This window comes from Cricetulus griseus (assembly GCF_003668045.3).
Source record: "Cricetulus griseus strain 17A/GY chromosome 1 unlocalized genomic scaffold, alternate assembly CriGri-PICRH-1.0 chr1_1, whole genome shotgun sequence".
NCBI classification, from domain to species: Eukaryota; Metazoa; Chordata; class Mammalia; order Rodentia; family Cricetidae; genus Cricetulus; species Cricetulus griseus.
The window spans coordinates 252037137-252061903 of record NW_023276807.1 but is presented as its reverse complement, the minus strand read 5'-3'; positions in this window follow the sequence as shown (position 1 = coordinate 252061903).

The window sequence follows — 24767 nt, the reverse complement described above, 5'->3', positions numbered from 1 at the left end:
TCTCATATATCCCGACCACAGTTTCCCCTCCCTCTACTCCTCCCAGCCCCCCTATTTTCCCTGTCCCCCAGATTCACTCCTCCTCCATTCCTCTTCAGAAAAAAGGCAGGCTCCCGGGAATCAACTGAACACCTCCTAATAAATTACAATTTTCATATTCTTCTATCCTTAAAAGTAAGTTTGTTTATAATGTTTTTCTAATTATTTGACATTTCAACTAATATGCTTTCTGTTGTATGTTCTCTTTATTTTGAAGAAATTGATTGGATTTACATTTGGTTATAAATTTTCAGTTTGAAAATATGACACTTAATTCCTGTCATTTGGATCCTATTGTTTTTTATTATATGCTGTTAAATTTAGACACATTTCCATATGTTTTGGAAAGCAGTGTGTTTTGAGTTTTAAAATATGACAGGAATGCGGTAACTATTGTGTTTTACTTACCATGAGGTTGACTTAGCTCCTAAAAAGTGGTAAAATTAACACAAGGTAGAGTTGCAGTGAGAGTTGTAAAATCGGGCAAATGAGTCAGAAGGCAGCAGTCCCCTGGCCTCATGGCAGTGTTCAGAGAGCCTGAGAAGACCAGGGTGACACCGAGATTAGGTGGCTCACTATTATTGCTGTTGCAGAGGATAGAATTGTCTGTGAGGCAAGTACCATTCATGAAAATGATTCAGAGGATGATATTTCTTGATCGAAGGTGTCTGCTAAGTGTCTATAATGGATTTAGTTTCTCACAAGGAAGATGAGTGATACTCTAGGTGAATATGAAGGATTTAAAAGAAGGGACCTAACAGTGCAAAAGAGACTTAGGTGTCCTTTTTCCTATAATGTAAGGAGCGTGGGGTATGTATGTTACTAAGACAATCATATTACCGCATGTCTGAGTATGTGCCCTAAGTTGCTTATTTTTTCTAGAAACTATGTAAAGAGCTTATGTCCTGACTCCTTGTTGGCTCGAGGCTTTGAAGATCATCTCCCCCTTTTTGTCTCAGTTTTGTTCTCTTTATCTGCTGTTTCTGACTCACCTCATGCACCCCATCCTCCCAGCATACAGCAAACCATAACGGCTGGGCAGAGTATTCTTGATGTCTAATTTGTCATGTGCTTTACCTCTCTAGGCTGCTGTTTGCTCTTTAGCTTGATATAGTGTGCAATAGTGTCTGTGTGTGTGTCTGTGTGTGTGTGTGTGTGTGGGCATGTGTGTGTGGGGTGGAGGGAAGTAGGGAGGAGAGGGCGAGGGACAGGGAGAGAGAAGCAGTCTGTGAGTGTAGGGGTTTCAGAGATCTAGGAGAGTGATAACATCATTTCCTGTTAATTTCTTTGGAAATACCACCTTGAAATGCAACTTGTTCATTTATTTTAGTGTAGTTGTACTGCCTTTATAAGTTTCAGTTGGAAATCTAGGAGGAAAAGTTGCTACCACTGGATCCCTGCATACAATATTTAGAAACATATTCCTGACACAAGCGTAGAAGTACCTGCTGTGGTGAACATTGGTGTCTCTCAGACTTCCATTTCACATGTTGAAACTTTGTTCTGTTTGTAGTGCAGTTAAGATGGGCATCCTTTGGGCGGTAGTTAAGTCATGAGTGCTCCATCCTTGTTAGTGAATAAGACCATCCTAAAGGAGACTGAGGGTACTGCCCTTGCCCCTAGACCTTCTTCTATTATCTGAAGACATTCAAGTACCATATGAGGAATGGGTTCTCATACATAGACTCATTTGGAAACTTGGAATTCCTAACCTTTAGACTGAGAAACAACAAGTCTCTGTTTTGTAAAAGTTGACAAGCCCAATGGAATTCATAATGAGAGCCCACAGAGGCTTAAACGTTTGAGCCCCCAGCACCTGCCATTCACTGTGGGTTTTTTTGTTTGTTTGTTTGTTTGTTTGTTTTTGAATTAGAACTAACTTCTTTGGGAAGATTTCAATGGCATAATACTGAGGAAGAGTACATACTGAGGAAGGAAATATTTCCCGAATTATTTGGTTTAGATATATTCTGTGACCATTGGAGAAATGGATTTGAGATGCTACATACCATCTCCAGAAGAAAATATCTTCTGGATGCCATTCTTGTGTTGAATCAGGTGTCTAATGGGTACATGTTCAGATTAACATAATTATCCAGTTGTTGAATATTATTCAAGACATTTTGTTTTGTTTTGCTATGATGTGTCCTCTTGTTTTAAACAAGATTCTGCCTTCTCTCCCAGGCTGGCCTCGAACCTGTGACCTCTTGCCTTAGACTTGAAAGTATAAGGACTACAGAGATGGCCCCAGTGCATGGCTAATGCACAGTCTTGATAGCCAATGAATTATGGGGTTTTGGTACATTCAGATCATGTTTGCTTTAGGCATGCAGAAAATGTCATGATAGTTTGTCAAGAAAATGGACATTTTAAAGATACTAATTTATTTCTGTGTTTGTTTACATAGGCAACATGGGTCTTGAATTCCTTATCCTCTGTCCTCCACTTCCAAGTTCTGGGGTTACATGCATACTCCACTGGGCTTGGCTTTGAATACTATTTAAAAATTTAAAATTTGAGACATAGTGGTCAATATGAAGAAGTGAGATTTCATTTATAAAGAATGCTAAGTGGATCATGCATATATTATGATGAACAATACCAATTTTTCCAAAAGCATTTTAATTTTCACATGTATTTTGAACAATTCTAAATGGTCTAAAAATTAAATACCTTAATTCCTTTTTACTATCTAATGTCCAGTTTAAAATGAGTACGCACTGACACTGAAATGACTGTATTGTAATTGGTTGTGAACAGGACTGCCTGAGGCTATGCAAGTATTTTGTAAGTGCAGGTAAAGAATAATGAAGGCTGTAACATGGCTATCATGCATCAGATGTGATGGTGAAACCAAATCAACTGTGAGATAGAAATTATTTGTATCAGGACAGTGCTTTAAAATTAGCCTCAAACTCTCAGATACTTTGATAAGAGCTGTAGGGTAGGACTGGATCAAATTGTGAAAATATTGGCTCTCTCTCTCTGTTTATCTCTCTGTCTGTATCTCTCTTTCTTCCCCCTCCCACTTTTTCCCTTTCTCTCCACCTCCTTTCCCCTTTCTGGAATGTAGTTTTAACTAAAACTGTAGTTAAAAGTCAAATATAATTGCAAAGCTCTGGAAATGATGTTTCAAGTAGTGTGTACTGTTTTAAATAGTACAATGAACTCTCATGCTGCCCAGCTCCATCCTTCCTGGAACATGAGTCAATTTGTCTTCCAGTGTGTAGCCGCCATTTATTCTTCCTGCCTTGTAGTCACTCAGTGCAGTCCTCTCCAGTATCAGCTCTTGTCATTGGCTCAGAATTGCTACCACTGCAGTCAGGTCATGTGTCCTTATTTTACATGTTGGCCCACAGTATGAGAATGGAGATACATACCGGAAATTTTAATATCACATATTGGTGCAGCTCTATTTTAATAGATACTATTATTATCTTTTACTTTAACAATTTATAAATTAAATACCATAGGAATGTATTGGAGAAAACAACACAAAACAAAGAATACATAAGGCCTTATCTTTTCCAGTTTCAAGCATGTACCAGAGACTTTGAACATATATCCTGTGGATAAAGGGATGAAGTTTGTCAAACTATTTCATGTTTTGTGTGATGTTGACTATTTGTCTCACATATAATAACAATATAATTATGTATGTTTTAGCCTTGCTCTGTACCTTTCTTCATTTATCAATTTGATATTTAAAAAATAAACAAATAACATACGGTCTAGTTAGAGCTGGTTGAGACAATTCTCTGTTTGGGGGCATATAAAAATCATAGTTACATTCCTAGAAAGTGTTCTTTCTTTCAGAATTCTGAAACTGCTGAACATCTTAGTATTTTCTTAGGTAATATATCTCCACCACAACTGTATTAGTTACAAGTTACTTAAAAGGTGTATGACTCCAGTTGCTTGAGAAACCTTGTCTTGTTTTTATTTACGGTTATATACTTATTTATTTTAGGTAGTATTTTCCTACACAGCTCAGCCTGGCCTGAATGTCACTTTGCTGCCCAGGCTAACCCTGAATTCGGGAATCTTCCTACCCCCACCAACTGAATGCCAGGACCACAGCATTATCACTTCACATGCCCTCCTTTGATTTAAGGAAAAAGCTGATCTCCCTTATTAGCAGTGGAACCATCATTAGCTTTTGCCATGCCTGGCCCTGGAGGGTGGCCAGAGTGTAAAGCTGACCCAACCCACTGTGCACTAACTGTGCAGCTTACAGTCTTAACAAACACGGGCTCTAAAACTAAAAGCCAAAGTTAATATGAATGAGTGAGGTGTCAGATGAAAAAGCACATATTGCCATTTTGCAAATGTGCAGGGAATACAAAAGAGTGGAGGGACCTAACTCTTTTCTAAATAATCCCCAAATAGCAGAGTCTGGACACTGTGTATTTTGTCTGACTTGTCTCCTGAATGAATGAAAAAAAAAAATAAAAGTCATTTTTGTTGTTGTTGTTGCTCTGTTGCAAACTTAGAAGTTGTCAGATTTAAGTATGAACAATATGTGAATGTGGATATACACATATTTATAAACTTACATTCTAAGGGAAATTGAGATAATGCTCATGCAGCCAAGAATGTCTTCAAACTTGCTTTGTATCTGAGACTGGCTTTAGTCTGGCTTTCCACTCCCAAGTGATGTGTTGGGATTATGGGTATGCATCATGGCACCCATAATGGAAAAAGTTTTCTTGATAGAAATTTATTGACCCCTGATGTATTTTCAGTGTGGAAGACAGGCAAATTGGTGGCACTGTTCACAAAAAAGCAGAGGAATGTGGAGACATTAGTGATACGCACAGGAAGTATGTCATCAGACTCAGACAAGAAAGTTGAGTCCTGTCACTGAAAACTTGGAGTGAGCTGGCTAGCCTGTGTTGTCCGTTAAATATTGCTGGCATTAGACTGGGCCAGACATGGATGTGGAAATTGAGTGTCTTCTGCATCTTCATGAATCTCAATTTATGGAAATATATAGAAATATCAGACTGTAAAGCTATGGTTGAATAAACATTGGTCATTGCAAAGTAGAAATTTAATCATTCACCAAATAGTCTACCTGTCCACAGAGAAATAATGATGCACCACTTGACACTGTCAAGAGACAAAAAGTACAAATCACTGAAATGATGTAGTAAAAATGTGTTCGAATGGAATGACTCAGACAAGATCATCTGGTAAATTTCCATGTACATCTCTATTTTGTTTTTCTGTATGGGATGTGTGTTTGTGGTTTAATAAGGACAAAATAAATTTTACAATCCATTTTGGAGAGATAATTGTAAACACTTGGAAAATTGTCCTCACCTTTCTAATATTAAATTTACTTCTTAGAATCTCTACCATTATTGGTTTCACCTAACCCTGTGTGCTTCTAATGAGCTAACATTTGTTTCTGAGTCATTATGTGAACTGATGCTGTGTGTGCTATGTTCATGAGTTATATGCCATTTCTGAACTTCCCTTATGGTATTAGACCATAATAGAGATATTAGGCCCAGCCTTTGAAATTAGGCACAATTCTACTGTGGCTCATAATGACGTATGATTAGTTATTTTGGAGTTGTCTTTCTCTTTTTGAGAAAAGGTTTCTGGTAGCTCAGGGTTGCCTGTAACACTGTGTAGCTGAGAATAACTGTGGCCTTCTCATGCTCTTTCTTCTCTACAAGCTGCTGGTATTACAAGTGTATACCTTTGTTGTTGTTCTTGTTTTGTTTTGTTTTTGAGACAGAGACAGTTTCACTGTGTAGCTAAGATCAACTGATCTTTAAGCTGATAGGTAGCTAAGGCTGGCCTGTCACTCCCCATTCTTCTTTTCCTACCTCCTAAGAGCTGGAGATAAATTTGAAATCATTTGATTTATCCTTTTCTCAAAAAATTATCTACAAAGTCATAGAAATAACATATTATTATTATGGAGTCACATTTTCCCCTAAAGTTTTATACTGTGTTCTTCAGAATCCCCCGTAGGCTGTCCTGGGTTACACGGGATGTTGGCTATGACCTGGCAGCTTGGCTAGTGTTCACCTTGTCCTGGACATTCTTTTATTTTTCTGTATACAAGTGCAGGAGCCTGAAATATGTGCTTCCCAGCCGCGCTCTTGATGACACTTCTTTAGCACCCAGCTAACATCTTTGACCACAGAGCTTTTTACAGCAATTCATTGTTTTAGGTGGCCACTGTGGAAAAAAGCCTCAGTGATTTGCTCAAATGTCACAACCATTTAATTAGTTTAAAAAAAAAAAAGAAGTTTCAGATTGCTGTTTTTAACAGCTGGATGAAATCATACCATAGTCCTGTAGTCTTGGCTTAAAACTGTGATATAAATTTTCAAATCTCTTACTGAGAAGTAATTTTTAAATTGATAAGAAATGAATTGCAAAAGTGCCTTAATTATTAGAACTTTGTCATGCTGGCACTGTTACATTGCCTTCGGATTCACTTCGGCTTTCACTGAACATTGATGAGCAAACTTTACACATTATGTCAGTCTTTCCTGAATATGCCAGTGAGTCTTTGCTCAAATAAGAACAACACAGGATTCCAATCCTAGTACAACCATTCAGCTGACGGGCCTTTAGATGCTACCAACTGTCCTCATGAATATGTTGAGGTATAAGAGTAGCTGAAAGGAATGCAGGAGAGTTAGGGATTCTGCACGTATATCAAGCACTTGAATATGATGTTCATAGTCTCCTTTTGTTTGGGGAGTAACAAGATGTGTTTCTCAGTTGAAAGAGGATTTTGTATTGTAAAGGCTTCATAAAATTAGGGGAATTGATATTAGGACAAAGTGATTTTTGAAAACCATTGAAACATTTCCTTTGGTGGTATAGTTACTGATAAAGAAGCCGGATTCATGCTGGGAGCCATAATTAAACTCAGTGAGTCAGAAAAGAAAAAAAAAACATTAAACTGGTGGGGAGACTGTTGGGAAGGACAACTTCAGAGGTGGCAGTAAGAAGGGAAAGAAATGGAGGTGTTGGTGAAAATAACAAAAATTTCAGAACAGACGTGTGAATTCATCAAAGAATAAGGAAGAAAGCTTTTAAAAACTTAACTGAAACAACAAGTATGCATTTAAGTCCATTAGCAAAAATGTGTCACAAAAATGGCTCTAATAGTCACATAACTAATATAGTACAAAAACATGGACATTTCTTTTAAAGACCCGTGGAAGCTAGCATATAAGTACTTTAAAACTCCAAATGAATTGTGTTGCATTAGAAAATATTGTTTGCTTAGACTTGTTTCCATTTAATGAGAATACTGTGTAATGATTGCATACTACATAAACTAGCTACTCAAATACTTCCTAACACCTACTAAGTGGATTATGAAGAGTCTGCAAAAACTGGAAAATAAAGGCTCCTAGTATCATCTTTTATATAATGGTTCTTTCTTGGCCAAATATCTGAGAAGACACACAAGATTCAGGGAAGCCACTTATGCAGATCTCTAGGTCATTAGACAAAAGATTCATGGATATGTGAAGGTGGTTTAGACATTTTCTTTCTTTTTTGGATGAGTGTTGAGTAACTTGGATAAAGTCCTCAACCGTGGATCCTGGAGAGCTGGAAGCTAGCTGGGAATTGAATTCTCTAGCTCTAAGTGAAGATCTACACCCAGCCTCTTAGTGCTTCTGGGGTTAGTGATGTTGAGGATCTTTATTATCTCTTTGTTATTGCTGTTATTTGATTAGTCTATCATCTTATAGCACGATGTCCCCAGAAGCAGTGGTGGTGCTTAATAATTGTGCAGACCTTTCTGGGCCTTTAATAAAAACACGTGCACTGTCCTCCCTGTAACTCCCAAATCTGAAATTTGAGTTCAACACTAATGTATGATAAATAGAAGCCAAATTATCTTCAATATTTTGGCTGCAATACTAAGATTCCTGGCATCAGTATTTTTGGTTTTTGTTTGTTTTCTTTTTTTATTTTTTTTTTTGCAAGGGATGGTGAAAGCTACAGAAGGGTCACCTTATAATAATGATAGCTGTGGTGCCTCAGTATCTATCTGGTAGTAGACCCTAACTGTAGCCTGTAAGAAAACATTTCCCTGGCAAGTTGTTGTCAGATTATTTTATTCGCTCTTTTTGTTTTTGAATTTTTATGTATTATTTGGAGAGACTAGAAAGTTGAATTCTGATTATCTGTGTGCCAAGGCATTATATGTACCTGTAAATCAAAAGAAACCCAATTTGTTGAGCTGAAATTTTGTAGTACGGGATGTAATGACTTCCTGGTTAATAATAATTGCTTTGCAATGGTGTACACTTAAAGGATAAAAAGCAGATGAATATATGTATAATTTTACAATGTTTTTATATTTTAAAGCCTATTGTAGAGTTACATGTTTCGGGAAATACTTGAACTTTATAATATATTAAACATGTTGCATGGAAGATGGCCTAGTCAGTAAAGGTTCTGGTGCACAAATATAGGGACCTGAGCTCAGATCCCCATTCTTCCTGTAAAAGCTGGGTATAGTATCATCTTAGAATGTAGTGCTGGTGATGCCGAGGCAGGAAGATCCATCAGCTCATTGGCCAGCCAGCATAGCTGTCTCAGAATATAAGGTGAAAAGTGATTAAGGGAGAACCTCATGTCAATCTCCGAAGTCCATGCATGCACGTAAGTACAAACATATACACATGCATATGCACACATGCCCACAAAGACACACACATACACACACACACACACACACACACACACACACACACACACAAAGAGAGAGGGGGGGTGGGGGGGTGTTATAGTGTCTGGGTCAGGCTAACCAGCAAATCTCAGCAGCTCGTGTTTGAAGTCTTTAGAGACTGAGGTTCAGGATTGAGGTTCTGTATATCTTGGAATGGTTTGATAATAATGGACTATAAAGGAATGGATGCTTTTTAAACAGGCTCTGTGCTCACAAATTACTCAAACATGCTGTGAGAGGTGACTCTGTAGTCCTTCTGTCTTTGGTGCTGCTAGTAGCTCAGCATTCTGTAAAGGTCTCAGCATGGGTAAAGAACATGAGACTATCCCACTGCAGAGTGCAGCAGTCACATGCAGAGTTTATGGAAGGGACACTCTGCAGAGATTTTGAGAATACCATTTCTCCATATAGACCCTTGCAGATGAGGACTCAAAATAAAAATTTACTTACTTTATACTCATTTAAAACCCATTAAAGTCTACCAAGGCAGTTTCCCCATCTTTGAGCATAGCTTTTTAGATTCTCTGTAGGGATAAAATTGGTTTTGAACTCAATATTTTGCATTCATTTGTGTTTATATTTCCACAATTTCACCCAAGGCTGACTATCAATCCCCAAAGCCTTGGATGCACGAGGCTCCAAAATATGAATTTTAAAAGTTGTGAACTGTGGTTCAGTGAGCTCAACTAAGGGGGGGGTTGTGGAATTTGAACCCAGAAATGTCTGAATAACAAATCTAAGTGTGAAACTCCTTTGCCTTTGCCACACACTGTGTTGGCAACTGACGAAGCAGAGCATAAGCCACTCTCCACCTGTCTGGAGTCCTGTACAGGTTTTTATTTTGGTTGTTCTGTCATTGATAGGTGGCCAGAGGCATTGGCATTCTCTCTTTTTTCTTATTTTTGTTGTGATTCTCAATGATACTAGAAAGTAATTATTTTCTGCTAATAGCAGTGACCACATGTGTACCAAGGATGGAGAAGAACTGGGAGTAGCTGCCTGCTTCAGGTGTTGCCTACTCAGTTTCCTTGGAAACAGAAGCAAGATTTACAAATATTGATTCTTAAAAGCTTAAAGGAAACCCTAAGCCCTTGTTTCAGGCACATTTCTATGAAGACACCAAGTTGAATAATTGAGTCTTGAGTGAGTACATTTTATTTAGGGTAACCTTGCATGACAACAGGCTCTGTGAAGGCTTGATGTGGGACCATCACAAGTGTAATCTTTGCTGTGTGTCTTTGGCTTCTCTCCTCTCCCCTACCTACTTACTTCTCATCATCATTGCTGTCCTTCTCTCTTCTTCCCTGATGACCTCACCTTCTCCTCATCTCCCTCATCCTCTTTATATTGCACTGTATAGACCCCAGGTCCTTGCACTTTTCAGGCAAGCAGCTGTGCCACTAAGCTGTATTCTAGTCCTTGTCTTTAGGTTTCTGCATTGATGACACGTGTGTGTGTGTGTGTGTGTGTGTGTGTGTGTGTGTGTGTGTGTGTGAGAGAGAGAGAGAGAGAGAGAGAGAGAGAGAGAGAGAGAGAGAGAGAGAGATCTAGCTGTCCAATCTATGATTTTGTGAGAAATGTGACCAGTGCCAACAAAAGGGCCAGTGGTACAAAGAAGAGCAATAGCTTAGACTTGTGTGATAACCTCTTTGTGTCCATTCTGTAGAGAACGTTGGGACTTGTTTGGACCCAATACCTTTCACAATCATCAATTTACATGGAAGCCAAGCTATTATAACTAAAAGAGAAAAAAGAAAGCAAATAGGCTCTGACCATTAGGTAGAAAATAAACATGAGAGAAAGGTATTGTCTAGCATGGGTATAAAAGCTGAATTTCATTAGACCAAAACAGTGCATGACGTAATGGAAGAGGTGGGGAATCTGGGTCGTGAGAAGACTCCATGGAGGGGTAGGAGTTCCTGGGCATGTGTTAGTGTGTGCTGCTGTATGCCCTTGACACTATCACAGCAACACCCTCCTGAATACTAGCCAGCATTCCCAGAATCCTCCTGGAATCAGATCTGAGGCTGGAGAGACATAGGATCTCATGACACCCAGGGTCAAAAATGGCAGCTGTAGTGACTGAGAATAGTTTTGTCCACATACGCACATACGCTGGAAAGATGCAATGGGACTTACCAATATTTCCCTTACAAATTCTACAGCAGCGAGACTTTTGCTATAATAAAAATTCACTCATCTCTGATGACAGAATGCTAAGATTCACTGGGTACAGATTTATTGTCATAGACCTGCTATAGTTTCTATCCTGGAGTCCCACGTGGGGTTTTAAATCATATCTCAAGAAAGACCTGGATCTGGAAAGCAATGAAGTGATACTTTGTTCTACTCAGAGATTTGAAGACTGTCAACTTTGCAGTTGCGAGGATATGTGATTTGAGTCCACAAAGTGCAGACTCTACTATGAAATCTCAGAAATCTGTCCTGGAATTGAGTTTGTCTGTGGCAATGGAAAGCCAATATACAAAAATGGGAGAAAGGACAAGTGTGAGCAGCAAGAAGTGGAGCAGGCTGCTTTTGGGAACCATCTGACTTGGTTATATAAAATACCTAACTTCACAAGTGCATTACCAGTAAATGATGGAGCTAGAGTGTGTGCTTGTGGGAGACAAACACTGCCTGAGCAATTCCTGTGTCAGACATTGTTTCTGGGGATTCTCTGGCCAGTCCTTTTGCCGCTACGTGATGCATGGGGATCGCAGACAAATGAGTGCACATTCTATGACTTGTATGGGGAAATGCAGAGTACCATGGAAGCCCATTATACCATCCATCTTTTCTTTTGTACACATGCACATGTAAGCTTTAAAATCAAATAGCATTATCTCTAAAAACCTCCAGGCTTTATTAAAACCACTGTTTCCTGCCTTTTCAGTTACTCAGAAGTAACATTCAAGCATAGCTAATTTCTTTGTGTGTCTATGCATGTGAGAGATATGTGTTTATATGTGTGGTATACATATCCCAAAGAGGGTGTATGCAATGCTTAAAATCACACACTCAGAATTATGTAATAGCCATATATTGATTTAAATATTTAAATGCATACTTGAATAACTTAATTACAATATCTTCTAGACTTTTTTCTTCATTGTTTTGTACTAGTGTGCCAAGCAAGTTCTGAAATCTTTGGGGAAAGCAGTCATTTTCTCAGGAATGAGTGACTTTTTAAATTGTTCAATAAATAACAGGTTAAACTCAGAATGGCTGGTTGATATTTAAATCCAAGCCATGTTCACTCAATTTATATTGTTTGTTATATTGATTATGGCCTTATACATGTTCTCTACATATGTGAACATGTGTAAACATACACATATACAGCGCATACTTACCTAGTTTTTAGTCAGCTCTTAACTCTACTTACATTTTGTATATATTCCTTAAACCCTAGAGTCAGCACTGAAATATTATTATAGTTTAATATAAGTTAATTGTTTTATGTTTTTAACACATGGTAACTATTGTGGTTGCTTATAATTTACAAAATTATTATTTTTATCAAATAGAACTATAGTGTTGACCCATCTATGAGCTTAACATTTTATTTTTTATATTTTATTTTGAGTAGTATGCTCAGACTGTCAGATTCATAGAACTCCAGTTTAGGTAAAATATTTGAACTTGAAAAAATTAAAAGCTTGTGCATAAACTTCAGGGTGAAGCTTTGAGACACTGTTCATCACATAGGGACAATATAGATTTCAATTCTTCAAAAATAGCCATTTCAGCTCTGCTGCCTCTACGATGCTTTTTCTGCTCCATTTACCCACTAAAATCTTGGTTCCATTCATGTGTTGATAGATATTTGGATTGCTTCCATCTTTTGCCTGTTGTGAATTATGCAGCTGTGAATGGGTGTATACAAGTTTGTGTGGACACCTCTTTTCAATTATTTTGGGTCTATATTGAGCAATAAAATTGCTGCATCGTGTGATAAATCTGTTTGTGCTCTTCAGTAGTTGTCATTCTGGTTTCCACAGAGGCTCTGCCATTCTCATTTCCACCAACAGTCCATGGAAGGTTCTAGTTTTTCCACTTTCTTACCAATGCTTGTTTCATTGTTACCCACTTCTTTTTTCCATTATAGCCATCTTGGTGGTTATAAGTAACATTCCATTCGTTTGATTTGCATTTCCCTGGTGGCCAGTTGTGTTGATCCCCCTTTCACGTGCTTGCTAGCTGTGTGTATCTTCCACGGATGCATGTCTGGGTAAGTGCTTTGCTTGTCATTGGGTTGTTTGCCTTTTGTTGCTGAGTTTATGAAGTTCTTTATATATTTCCAATACTAAGCCCCATCAGAGATAGGGCTTTTGAAATACTTTATTTTGTAGGTCACGTGATGCTGTGGTATCCTTCGCAGAAGTTAATAATTGGTGAAACCAACTTCATCTTTGTTTCCCAAGACGTGGTTTGTTTTAGAGTAGTTTCTGCCCTAAAACAATAGAGGAACAATAAAATAATAGGAAATATGCAGAGAGATCTTGGATTCACTGTCTACATTTATGCCTGGCCTTTCCTGCTGGCAGCACTCTCCACCAGAACTGTACGATCGATCACCACAGTCAGTGAGCGTGAATCCTCACATCCTTATCACACAGAGTAAATGTTTGACCATGACTGCTGTGCTTCTCCAGACTTTGGACAAATTTATGGTGAGCTGCATCTACTGTTAGCATCTTACAGAACCTTTTCATTGCCTCAAGAAGACTTTGCATTCTGTCTGCCTTTCTTTCTCTTCCCCAGAATTTCTTTTGGGAGCCATTCATCTATTTATTTCTGCCTTCATCAATGCCACAGCTTGGAAACAACCCAAGCCTCCTGTGGTATATGAATGCATACGTAAACTTTGATAGATAATGAAGTGTAGGTGCAAAAAAAAAAGGTGGCTGTCAACTTGATGAGACATGGAGGAAACCTGTATCTGCATTACCCGATGAACATGGACCGTTCTGAAAAGGCAGTGCGAGTCATTGTGTGATTGTCTCCAAAGACAACATTGCAGACACAGCAGAACTATCACGTCATTCATTTTGTTGTCAGCTGTGGATTGGATGTCAGACTTAGAAACCATTGCCAGATCTGAGGTCCTGAAAACATATTCCCTATATTTGTGGCTAAGAATTTTGTCTTAGTTTTTACATTAGGCTTTTTAATGTTTTACTAGAATCTGTATTCACAGTTCAAGATAAGTACCTGTAATCATGCTTTTGGGTATGAATACCCATTTTCCCCAACACTACTGATTAAAAAGACTGTTTTCAGGCTATGGTTGCAGCATGGAGGCCCTGCTGCAATCTTCAACACTAAAGCATGAGATGAGGCTAAAGGAATCACAAACTATTGTTTTTCTATCTGATTAGCCTAATGCCTGTTCAAAAATCTGTTGACTGTCAATACTTGATACTACCTCTATACTTTTACTTTTTTGTTCACTGTTATGTATCTTCATGTTAGCACCACATACTCTTATTTGCCAGTTCTTTCTTGTAAGTTATTTATTTTCTGTTTGTTTTAAAGATAGGGTCTTATGTCTCATACTGGTCTGAATTTCTGTATCAGGCAGTTCTTGAATTCACCATTTTTCTGCTTGCTGTCCAGGGTCTGCTGCCACACTTATGTCTTACAGGTTTTGAAACTAGTTCATCTGTGCCTTCTTTAGTTCTTATTTTTGAACATAGTTGGCTTTTCTGGACCCCCTGAAACGCTATATGAATTTGAGAATCAACTTTTCTCTCCCTCTCTTAAACCTTACCACTTTTCCTCTGTCTTTCTATCTCCCACTTTCTAGGATCTGGTATCAGACATAACCACCTCTTCAGTGTACCAGTTTCTAAAGATAAATCAATTGAGTTTCTGGTATAATTGCATTGACTCTGCAGCTCAGTTTAGGGGGAATATGGACATTTTACAGTATTAAGTCAACCAATCCCACAATATACTTTTTTTCCCACTTACACAAATCTTAGTTTTTTTTTAAAGGATATTTTATAATTGCCAGGGAACAGAATTTGTAGTTTCTTTGGTGAATTTATATCTGTTTGTTTTTGAGGCTGTTGTAAATAGTTATTTTCTTATTTTTATTTTGGGGCACTTATACGTGTATGGAAATACAGTTTCCTTTTGCAAATTGATCTTGTATTCAGAAACCTTGCCAAGAGCACTTATCAGCTGGAATTGAAATGTCTTCTCAATTCCTTAGCATTTTTGTTTATAGGACCACATTGCCGACAGCAGTTTTATTTTTATTGTTCAATCTAATGACCAATGACCTCTTCGATAGATTCCAGTACACTCATAAACTGAGTGATAGGAACAAGTATCCCTTTGTTTTTCCTATTTCCAGGGGAGGAGAGAGCATTTAGTCTTTTGCCATTCATTGTGATGGTAGGTGTGTTTGTAGATTTTTAAATCCTGTTGAAACTTTTGTTTCTCATTTCTAGTATAAGGAGAGTGGTTTTATCAAGAGAAATTTGAATCTTGTCAAATGTTCTTATTGCCACTTGATATGAAAAGGTGTTAACTGATTGTTTTTCAGATGTTAAACGAACTTTGCATTGTTAGTATAAGTTGTATATTGCTGGCTTTACTGTATAAGTCAGTTTGTTTATTATTTTAGAATATTTTTGTCCACATTCATAAAAGAAATGGTTTTCTCATGATATCTTTGTTCTATTTTGCTTCCTAGGAAAAAGGAAGCTCAATTGGATTGGTCTGTGGGCATGTCTATGGGGCATTTTATTGATTGCTGATTGATGCAGGAAGCCCCAGTACATGGAGGGGGGCACAGTACCATCCCTGGGCAAGAGGTGTGCCTGGAATATGTAAGAATAGTGAATGAACATGAGCTTGGAAGTCAGCCAGTTAGCAGTAGTCTTCCATGGTTTGTGCTTCAATTCCTGCCTCTAGATATCTTTCTTGCTTTCCCTCAATGATGGACTGCCACTTAGAAGTAACAGAAGAAATCACCGGTTTTCTCTGCAAGTTGCTTCTGGTCAAGGTTGCAGCCCATCTGTAGAGAAGAAAATGAGTACAATCATGATTCCTCCTGAGGGATTTTAACATTTCAGTATGTTCTTGCACTCAAGAGCCACTCCTGTTAACCTCATATCTATAAAGCAATTTACCACCATCACCCCAGAGTTTCAGGAACTTGGATGTCTTTAGGAAACACCTGGTTAGAATGTGGCACAACTCATCTGTCCTATAATATTAAAAACTTCTTGGGTACAGAGAGCATATTTCAATCTGTGTTACTCCAGTATCAGGCACTTAATTCAGCATATAATTGGGACTCAGGTATTATGATAACACCTTAGTCTGTGATACTTCAGTATCAGAAACAAGTTCGAATATAATTGGAGCACAGTTATTATGATCACACCTCAGTTGGTATTGCCCCAGTAATTGGAGACCGGACATTATGTTGACTAGATGTTGAGTCTTTGGTACATAGTATGAACCTAAAGCCACCTCTGGCACCCCAGTCTTATTGTGCCTGCTGGGCATCAGCTACTTTCACAGGTGACAGAATATCGTACACTTTAAAACCATTCTGCTATCTTGTCTCTCACCTATACCCCTGACAGAAACCCAGCTTGACTTAAGTCACATGATTTTCATGGTGGCTGAGGATCTCATCCGTGTGCTTTTGATGCCCCAAATCATGTAGCTCTTAAAGCTTGACTGAAACTGCCTCCTTAGGCTCGACTTTCTTTCCTCTATGCAGCAGGATGCATTGTCGAAATTAAATCTGTGATTTTCCACACTCCCATTACAGGGTCCCCTCATTCTCAGTGACATATAATTAGTAGATTCTGGATAGTGCAGGTTTGGAAGGTACAGAGGAAACACCAAGACTTCAAGGGAAAAAGCCAGTTGATGCTCATAAGCCTGCTTCAAAGAGAAAATGTTAGTGATTGGGAACAATCTTTCAAACAAAAGTTGTTTTTCAAAATGTTAAGCCACCATTTTTTATTCATATGAACCATTTAAAAGTATAGTATTTTTTGTAATCATCTGTATAATTATATATAAAGATATAAAACAGCCTGAAAGTAAAACTTTCATAATTTCCTGCGGTTTGTACTTTCTGGAGATAATCACATGCTTCAGTTAAGGGTTAAGAAAGTTCTAATCCAATAATTGCACTTTTGTATTCTAGATTTCTTAGTGTTATGCTGACAATATCCACCAGAATTGCTTAAAATATGTGTTAAAATGCAAAAGCCTGGGCCTAACCCTAGACAACTATTTCAGAATCTCTGAAGTTAGGGGCCAGGATTTGGCACTTTATCAAGTTCCTCTTTGAGCTTTGGCAGACTTTGATGTCAGAAATGCACTAGCTATCTGCTGGTAGCTCCATCCTGGCACTCTGCAGGTCAGGGATGAGTTCCTGCTGTCACTTTCAGGGCATTTCTAAGGCCTCTAGAAAGATGATTCTGTCTGGAAATGGGAATGATGTGGACAGTAGCAGCATCAAGGAGGTGTGGGGATTCGATGGCTGCTCTGTAAACCAGTAGTGTCACATGGTGTGTAGCAAATACTGGTGGACTGATGTGAGCAGGGCACTTGTGATGTTTTGTAGTACTGGTGGTGTTCCTGTAGTGCTGGACTGTTGGTATGTATCTCTGTGTGCCTCTTTGTGTATCTCTGTGTGTGTATCTCTCTCTCTCTCTCTCTCTCTCTCTCTCTCTCTGTGTGTGTGTGTGTGTGTATCTTTTGTGTGTGTGTGTGTGTGTGTGTGTGTGGTGTTTGCATACTTACACATACGAATGCCCACCTGTGGGTGTGGAGGTCAGAGGAGGACATTTGGTGTCCTGCTCTATCTCTCTATCTTATTCCTCTGAGACAGGTTTTTCCCTGAATCTGGAGCTGAAAGCTTTTTGCTTGTTTGTTTGTCTTTGTTTTTCTACTCTGACTGGCCAGCAAGGCCCAGTGGTCCTCTTTTCTGTCATCCACAGCATTGTGGTTACAGGTGCAAGGTGGCCATGCCTGACCTTTGACACGGGTTCTGGGTATTTGAACATCAAGCACTCTGACCCACTGAGCCATCTTCCCATCTCTGGATTCTGCATTTTATATTTAGCTCCAAATATTATTTTATGTGACCCTTGAGAAAAAAATCATGAGGTAACCACAGGTATATAGAATTCTTTAGTAAGATGCTTTGAAAGAACTAGCAGATAGACTGTTCATCTGTGTTACCAGCCTCCCCACCTCCATGTTTGTCTCTGTGTCTGTCTGTCTGTCTTTTTCTAATCTGTTTTATTTAGTGTTTTTTTCCCTTACTTGGTGTGTGTGTGTGTGTGTGTGTGTGTGTGTGTGTCTTTGACTTCTAGATTTGCTTTCTCCCAGTCTTGATGGTTTAATTGGTCATGTGCAACATGAATAATAAAAACACTGAGACAGATATGGGGTCCAAGCTTCAAGCTGAGAAGCAAAGCAGCCAACCACTAGCTTTTACCTTTAACTCAGATTAAAGGTGTGTATCACCACTGACTGGCCTCAACGGCTTATGGATGACTTTGCATTCTGAACCCTCATGCAAGCTTTATTAAGTCATAAATAATATATCAGCACAGTCATCGTATGTAAGTATAGTCTATACTTGGGTCAATAACTACTACACTTTCTAACATTACTCTTAAAAAAAAAAGACTTGTAAGGAACAGTGCTACAAAGACCTAATAGCCCTTTGATGAATGTTTTTATTAGCACATTGACTCTCCAGTAAGAGAACAAAGTTCCCATCCTCTGTTTTTCTGGTCCTTTGTATCACTGGCTCAGAGAATTTATTGTTTGATAGAGAAGAAGATAAAATTCTCCTGGTATTTCCTTCTTAGTCTAAGTTTGGACTACACCTAGAGTATTTTTGGAGGCTTTATTGTTTCCTAGATTGTCTATTTAAATACTGTTCTGGAGCTGACATGGAACACTGTTAGCATAATGTGTTCAGCAGAGCAGCAGGTTGTATTTCATTGCCATCTTTATAACTATGCACAGACCAATATTTTGACAAGCCATTCAGTAAGTTCTAGTGACTTAAATCTTATATATATATATATATATATATATATATATATATATGTAACTTCTCGTCATCTGATTTAAAAAATGATTGGAAAACCTTGACTCTAAAAAAGATTGTTTTGAGTCTCATGTAACCAAAGTTGGTCTTGAACTTTGAACTCACTGTTTGGCCAAAATGATCTTCTGAGGCTTCTGCCTCCATCTTCTAAGTGCATGTGGGTTATAGGTATGTGCTCCATTTTGATTATATTAGTGACTGGACCCAGAACTTGAGGCATGCTACGCAAACACATACCCAACTGATTAACATCCCAAGCCCAATGTTAAAATTTAACGGGGAATTTTCTTTCTTTCTTTTACAAATATATTTATTTATTTATTGTATGTGTAGAGGTGTTCTGCCTGCATGTCTATCTGTTCATGCAGTACTGGCAGAATTAAGAAGAGGGCATCAGATGCTCTCAAACTGGAGTTACAGATGTTTGTGAGCTGCCATGTGGGTACTGGGAATCAAACCAAAGTCTTATGGAAGAAAACACAGTGCTCTTAGCCACTGAAGAATCTCTCTATTCCTTAATGGATAATTTTCTAAAGCCTAAGCTGGCTACATAGTCATAAGGACAGTATTTAGTAGGAGAGCTCATCACTGAACAGAACAGAGTGATCTAGTAGCTGGTCCACTTTCCTCGGAGACAGAATGAGGACTTGTAGTGTTACATACTGAAACTAGAGTTATGAAAGTATAGTCCTTTTATAAGGAAGAGAGGATTTGATGCTCTTATTCCATTTTCCTTTTACAGTTTATCAGATAGTGCTTAGTATTTCCTCATGTCCTAGTTAGCTTTGATTGTCAGTGTGACATACCTTAGAGTCATCTGAGGAAGGAGTCACAATGGAGGGAATGCTCAGATTAGCCTGGCCTGTGGGAATGTCTGTGGGGAACTGCTTTTATTGTTGATTGACGTACAAGGGCCAGGCCCACTGTGGGTGGTACCATTCCCTGGGCAGGTGGTTGTGGACTATGTAAGCATGAACCTGTGAACAGCTTTCTCCCATGTTTTTTTCGTCAAGTTCTGGTTCAGATGTCTACACTCACTTCCCTCAGTGATGGACTGTGACTTGAAGCATATGCCAAATAAACCTCCTCTCTTAAGCTGAGTTTTGTAAGAATGTTGTTATCATTAGCAACAGAAAGAAAACTAGAATGTTCAGTATTTTAAACATTTGCTGGGTTCTAAGACATAATATCAGTTATGAGTTCAGTCTAAATTATTAATGAACTTCCCACATTTCTTCATATGAAGGAGATGATTTTGCCATGTCAGTTGTCCTACACTTTAGGATCTTCTGTTTATGTTCATAATCTTCTCCATTTCAAAACCTTAATTTCCTCACCTTGCATTTTCTTTTTTAATGATGTCAACTCTAAACATTTCATGTCTAGTTCAGATGCTACCACCTCTAAGAAGTTGTCACCCTTGGGAAAGGATGGGAAGGTGTGTGGTAGATCTGGGAGGTTTTAAGGGGACATCTTCCCATGCTAGAGCATGCAGAGACTTTAGCATATAAAACGTATCTAGTCAATTCTTTATGCACGTTACTGTTATTCCTTATGGGACTCTATGAGACTCAGGAAGGCATGTGAACTCTGGAGGCCATGGCTCTTAAGCTGGGGCATTTGAGTGCTCTGTGTATACTGGTACAGTTTGCCTAAACACATTAGTGTATGAGTTAACCAGTAGTTGACCTCTTCCTGTTAAGTCACTGGTCTTCATGGTGTAGTTTTATACTGGGTCATTTTGTTGAAACAAGTTTTATTTACTTCATAGGTACCTGTCATATTTTGTTTTCTGTATTTAAAAATAATAATTCTAAATTCTATCATGCTCTGAATTTGTTTCTTTCTTTGAACACCAACCTAACTGTCGCCCCAAGGTCTGTTACTATGTTCCCACCCCTCCACCCCAGGCTTTGTTTGCTTAATCATGGAAAAGGAAAACTCCTTTCCTTCTTTTGAAGCTGGATTCTGTGCTCGCAGAAGGGCCAGTTAAATCACAAGAGATAAAAGTTATACTGACAACCTTGGATGTTCTCTGCCCTTTTGCCAGAAATAGCAAACTAGATACTCATCTTGGACAAAAACATGTACACATTCATATTCACTCCAAAGATCTTGTATTTCATTCTCAGGGAGCGAAATTCAGCTCACAGTGAGGGAGCCACGGGGTGGAAGGATAGGCAGTTCCTAGCATTGGAAGGGAAAGGGTTTCAGGGAGAAAGAAGTGTGGTGCCAGAGAAATGGAGAAAATTGAATTTGTTCTTTATTGGCACACTGCTTAAATTAATATGTAAAAGTATTTCCTACATACTGACAACACAACATAATTTCCTTAAGATTTAGTTTTTAGCTCACTTACACACTTGGCCAAGCTGGAAATAATTTCACTTTGGGAAGACAGCACGATCTAGGAATATGTGAACGAATGTATATTATAACAGCGTGTGTCAAGATGTTTTTGTCTATATGAATTTGTTTGTGAAGGAACAGTTTGACAATGTAATACTTTAGTAAAAACTTGGTGCTTTTTCAGCCTTACTTGTTTGTAAGCTCTCAGGTATTCCTAGGCACTTTTAATTTTCAGACTGACTCACCAAGGGTGCTGGGAGTGAGATACTCTACTCTATCCAGTTGAAATTGGTCATTTTAATAATGAAGGGGGACCCGCTTTTTGACACTCTCTGGCAGGAGCACAGCAACAGAACTGGTTACTGTGAAGGGATGCAGAGAGCCCTTTCATGTCCCCATTCCCATGTTGTAACATTACTTTCACTCATCTCCCAATTCCTTTTCATCGTGCAAAACTGAAACTGTGCAACCATTTAACCAGGAACTCCTTATTCCTTCCAGCTCCAGTCAATCATCTTTCTGCTTTAGGTTGCTCTGAATGTTACCATTCTAGAATCTCCCATTAGTAAAACTATATAATATTTTTGTGCATGATTAAATTACAGTAAAAAATACCTTGTGCAACACTTTGAAATGAAATAATAATAATAATAATAATAATAATTATTATTATTCATACATGTTTGAAATTGTGTGAGTTTATGTGTATTACAAATTGGAGAGCCTTACAGAGACCAGAAGAGGCTTTGCCAGTTGTGAGCTTCCCTCTGCATGCTGGGAAACAAACTTGAGTCCTTTTCAAGAATAGCAAGTTCTCTTAAATGCTGGGCCATGTCCCCTGCATTAAAAGTTTTTCTTTGACACACATTTACAGAGGATGTTTCCCTCTCCTTTCCCCTCTACCACTGAAGGGAATTTAGCATTGTCTGACAGCTGGATGTTGTTTCAAAGAACAAAATTGTAGCATAGGTTTTGTTTTTGTGTATGCATACAATACAGTATGCCTTATAATGTCAGGGAATTTATTTCCAGTGAAGGTAGTTAGGTTACTTTGTGTGAAGGCAAAGTGACTAGTGGGAAAACATCAATTTAGGGGTGTCCTCATGATTTCCAGATTGTAAATGTTTTAATTAAACTGAGGAATGCAGAGTTATTTGGCATCATTAATCAGTGCATTGGAGTCATCACCTTGAATGATTCTGCTTTGTTTCTTTTGCATCAGAATATTTTCCACACAATGCCAGAGAATAGAAGTACATCATTAATTAATCTGTGAGACTTACACCTGTGGGTATACGTGTGTTTCCATTGTAAAAACTATAAGGGGATTTAACACAACAATCTTTACAAAAGAGTTGATGTAATTAAATCAATATTAAACTCACTAGAATTTACAATCATGTCTTCAGTTTGAAGCAATCCTTAAGCAAGGTTTTGAGATGGTAACCCAGCTGACATCTTCTGTATCCAGATGGAAAGATGTTTTAGAAAAGTTGTTGTGTCTTTTAGGTTAATGGTTGCCATGTTTTAGAGAAGATCAAGTGGTTCTGAAGTGGGGTCCTTTCCCTTGTAGACAAGCACTGGTATGGAATTTATGGTGAGGGAGACTCCTTTAAAGAGGGAGAATTTTACACAAGGAATCAAGCAGTTTTAGGATTGATTCTTCCTGTTTTGATAAGCATATTCAGTTAACTACCAGGATACAGAATCTGTATATAGAAACCGGCAGCTTCTCTAGTTATAAAAAAAAAAAATGCTGGGAATAGTCAGTGTGGTGATTTGAAAGGAAATGGCCCTCAAAGGGTTATAATATGGTTATTATATTAGGGGGTATGGCCTTATTGAAGTTTGTTGTGTTGTCTTGTTGGAAGAAGTGTGTCATTTTGGAAGCTGGTTTTCAGGTCACCTATATGCTCAAGCAAAACTCAGTGAGTCAGACCACTTCCTGTTGCCTGCAAATCAAAATGTAGGACACTGGGCTACTTCTCCAGCAATATGTCTGTTGCATGCCACCATGTTACACCAATGAACTAAACCTCTGAAAATGCAAGCCACCCTAATTAAATGTTTTTCCTTTATAAAAGTTGCAGTGGTTATGGTGTCACTTCACAGCAATAGAAATCCTAACTAAGACACTTAGAGAAATAATCCATTAACAATTACCTGGGGGGGGAATCCATAATGCCCTCTTCCCCAATGGTGTACCCTAAAGTCAGCTAGAGATATTAAAAGCTAGTTCAATGAAAATGATGAAAATATGAATTAAAAATTAAAACAATAGAAGATGGAAAGCCCCATCTTTGTGGATTTGTAGAATTTGTTATCAAAATGGCTGAATAACCAAAATGATCTACTATTCTTTCAAAATTTCTATCTTTCACAGAAGCAGAAAAAAATACCTAATATCTATAGAGAAACACAAAAACAGCCTTAGCTAGCCCAAGCTGTCTCAACCATAAGGCCATAGTAACAAAACAGCATGGGTCTGGACAAAACCATATGAGTACACCAAGAAAACACATTATCCCGAAAAAAGCCCATTTAGCCACAGCCACCTGATTCTGGATAAAGGGCCAGAAACATACATAGGAGAAGTCTCTTTAGGTGTGGTACTGAGAAATCACATGTGAAAGGCTGTCTCACTCTGCACACAACTCTACTCTGAGTGGATTAGGCCTTAATGTAAGCCCTGACACTTGGAACTGTTAGAGGAAAATACAAGGAATCACTTCAAGATTTTTCACAATAGGGCTGTAATAGCCTACAAAATAGGAGCAAAGATTGGCAAATAGGATTGTATCAGAGGAAAAACAAAAGAAAAAACCACTCACAACAAATGAGAGTGAAGAGACAGTCTAGAGAATGGGAGGACTATTTATCTGAAAGAGGATTAGTATGCTGTATATATAAAGATCTCAGAAAGTAAACACTAGAAGCCTAGAGAGACAGCTCAACAGCTAAGTGCACTGGCTATTCTTACACAGGTCCTGGGCTCGGTTCCACCACCCAAATGTAGGCTCACACCTTTCTATAACTTCAGTTTTTTTCCAGGAGACCCAATGATCTTTTCTGGCCCCTTCTGGTACTGCAAAGACTTATGTATATATGGTCAAAGCAGTCATACACATAAAAAATATTTACAAAATAAACACAAAATGAACAAATAATTAAATGAATAAATGACCAAATTAACATTAGACACTTATCAAATGAAAAAACACAAATGACTAATAAATACATGAAAAACTGCCCAGCATCTTTAACTATTAGGGAAATGCAAACAAATGTTACATTGAAATCCTGTCTCATGTCAATGAAAATGACTACCATAAAAAAAAAAACTGCAAATTTTGTCAAGGATTTGAGGAAAAGGGCTGTGAAGGTTTGATAAGGATGTTAATTAGTATAGCCACTGTGGATATCAGTATGCATATTCATCAAAAAATTAGAATTTGAACTACCATATGATTCATCTATATAATACTTTTTAATATATATGCCAAAGAAGCAAAGTCAGCATATTTAAAGGGAAAACTCGAAACCCAT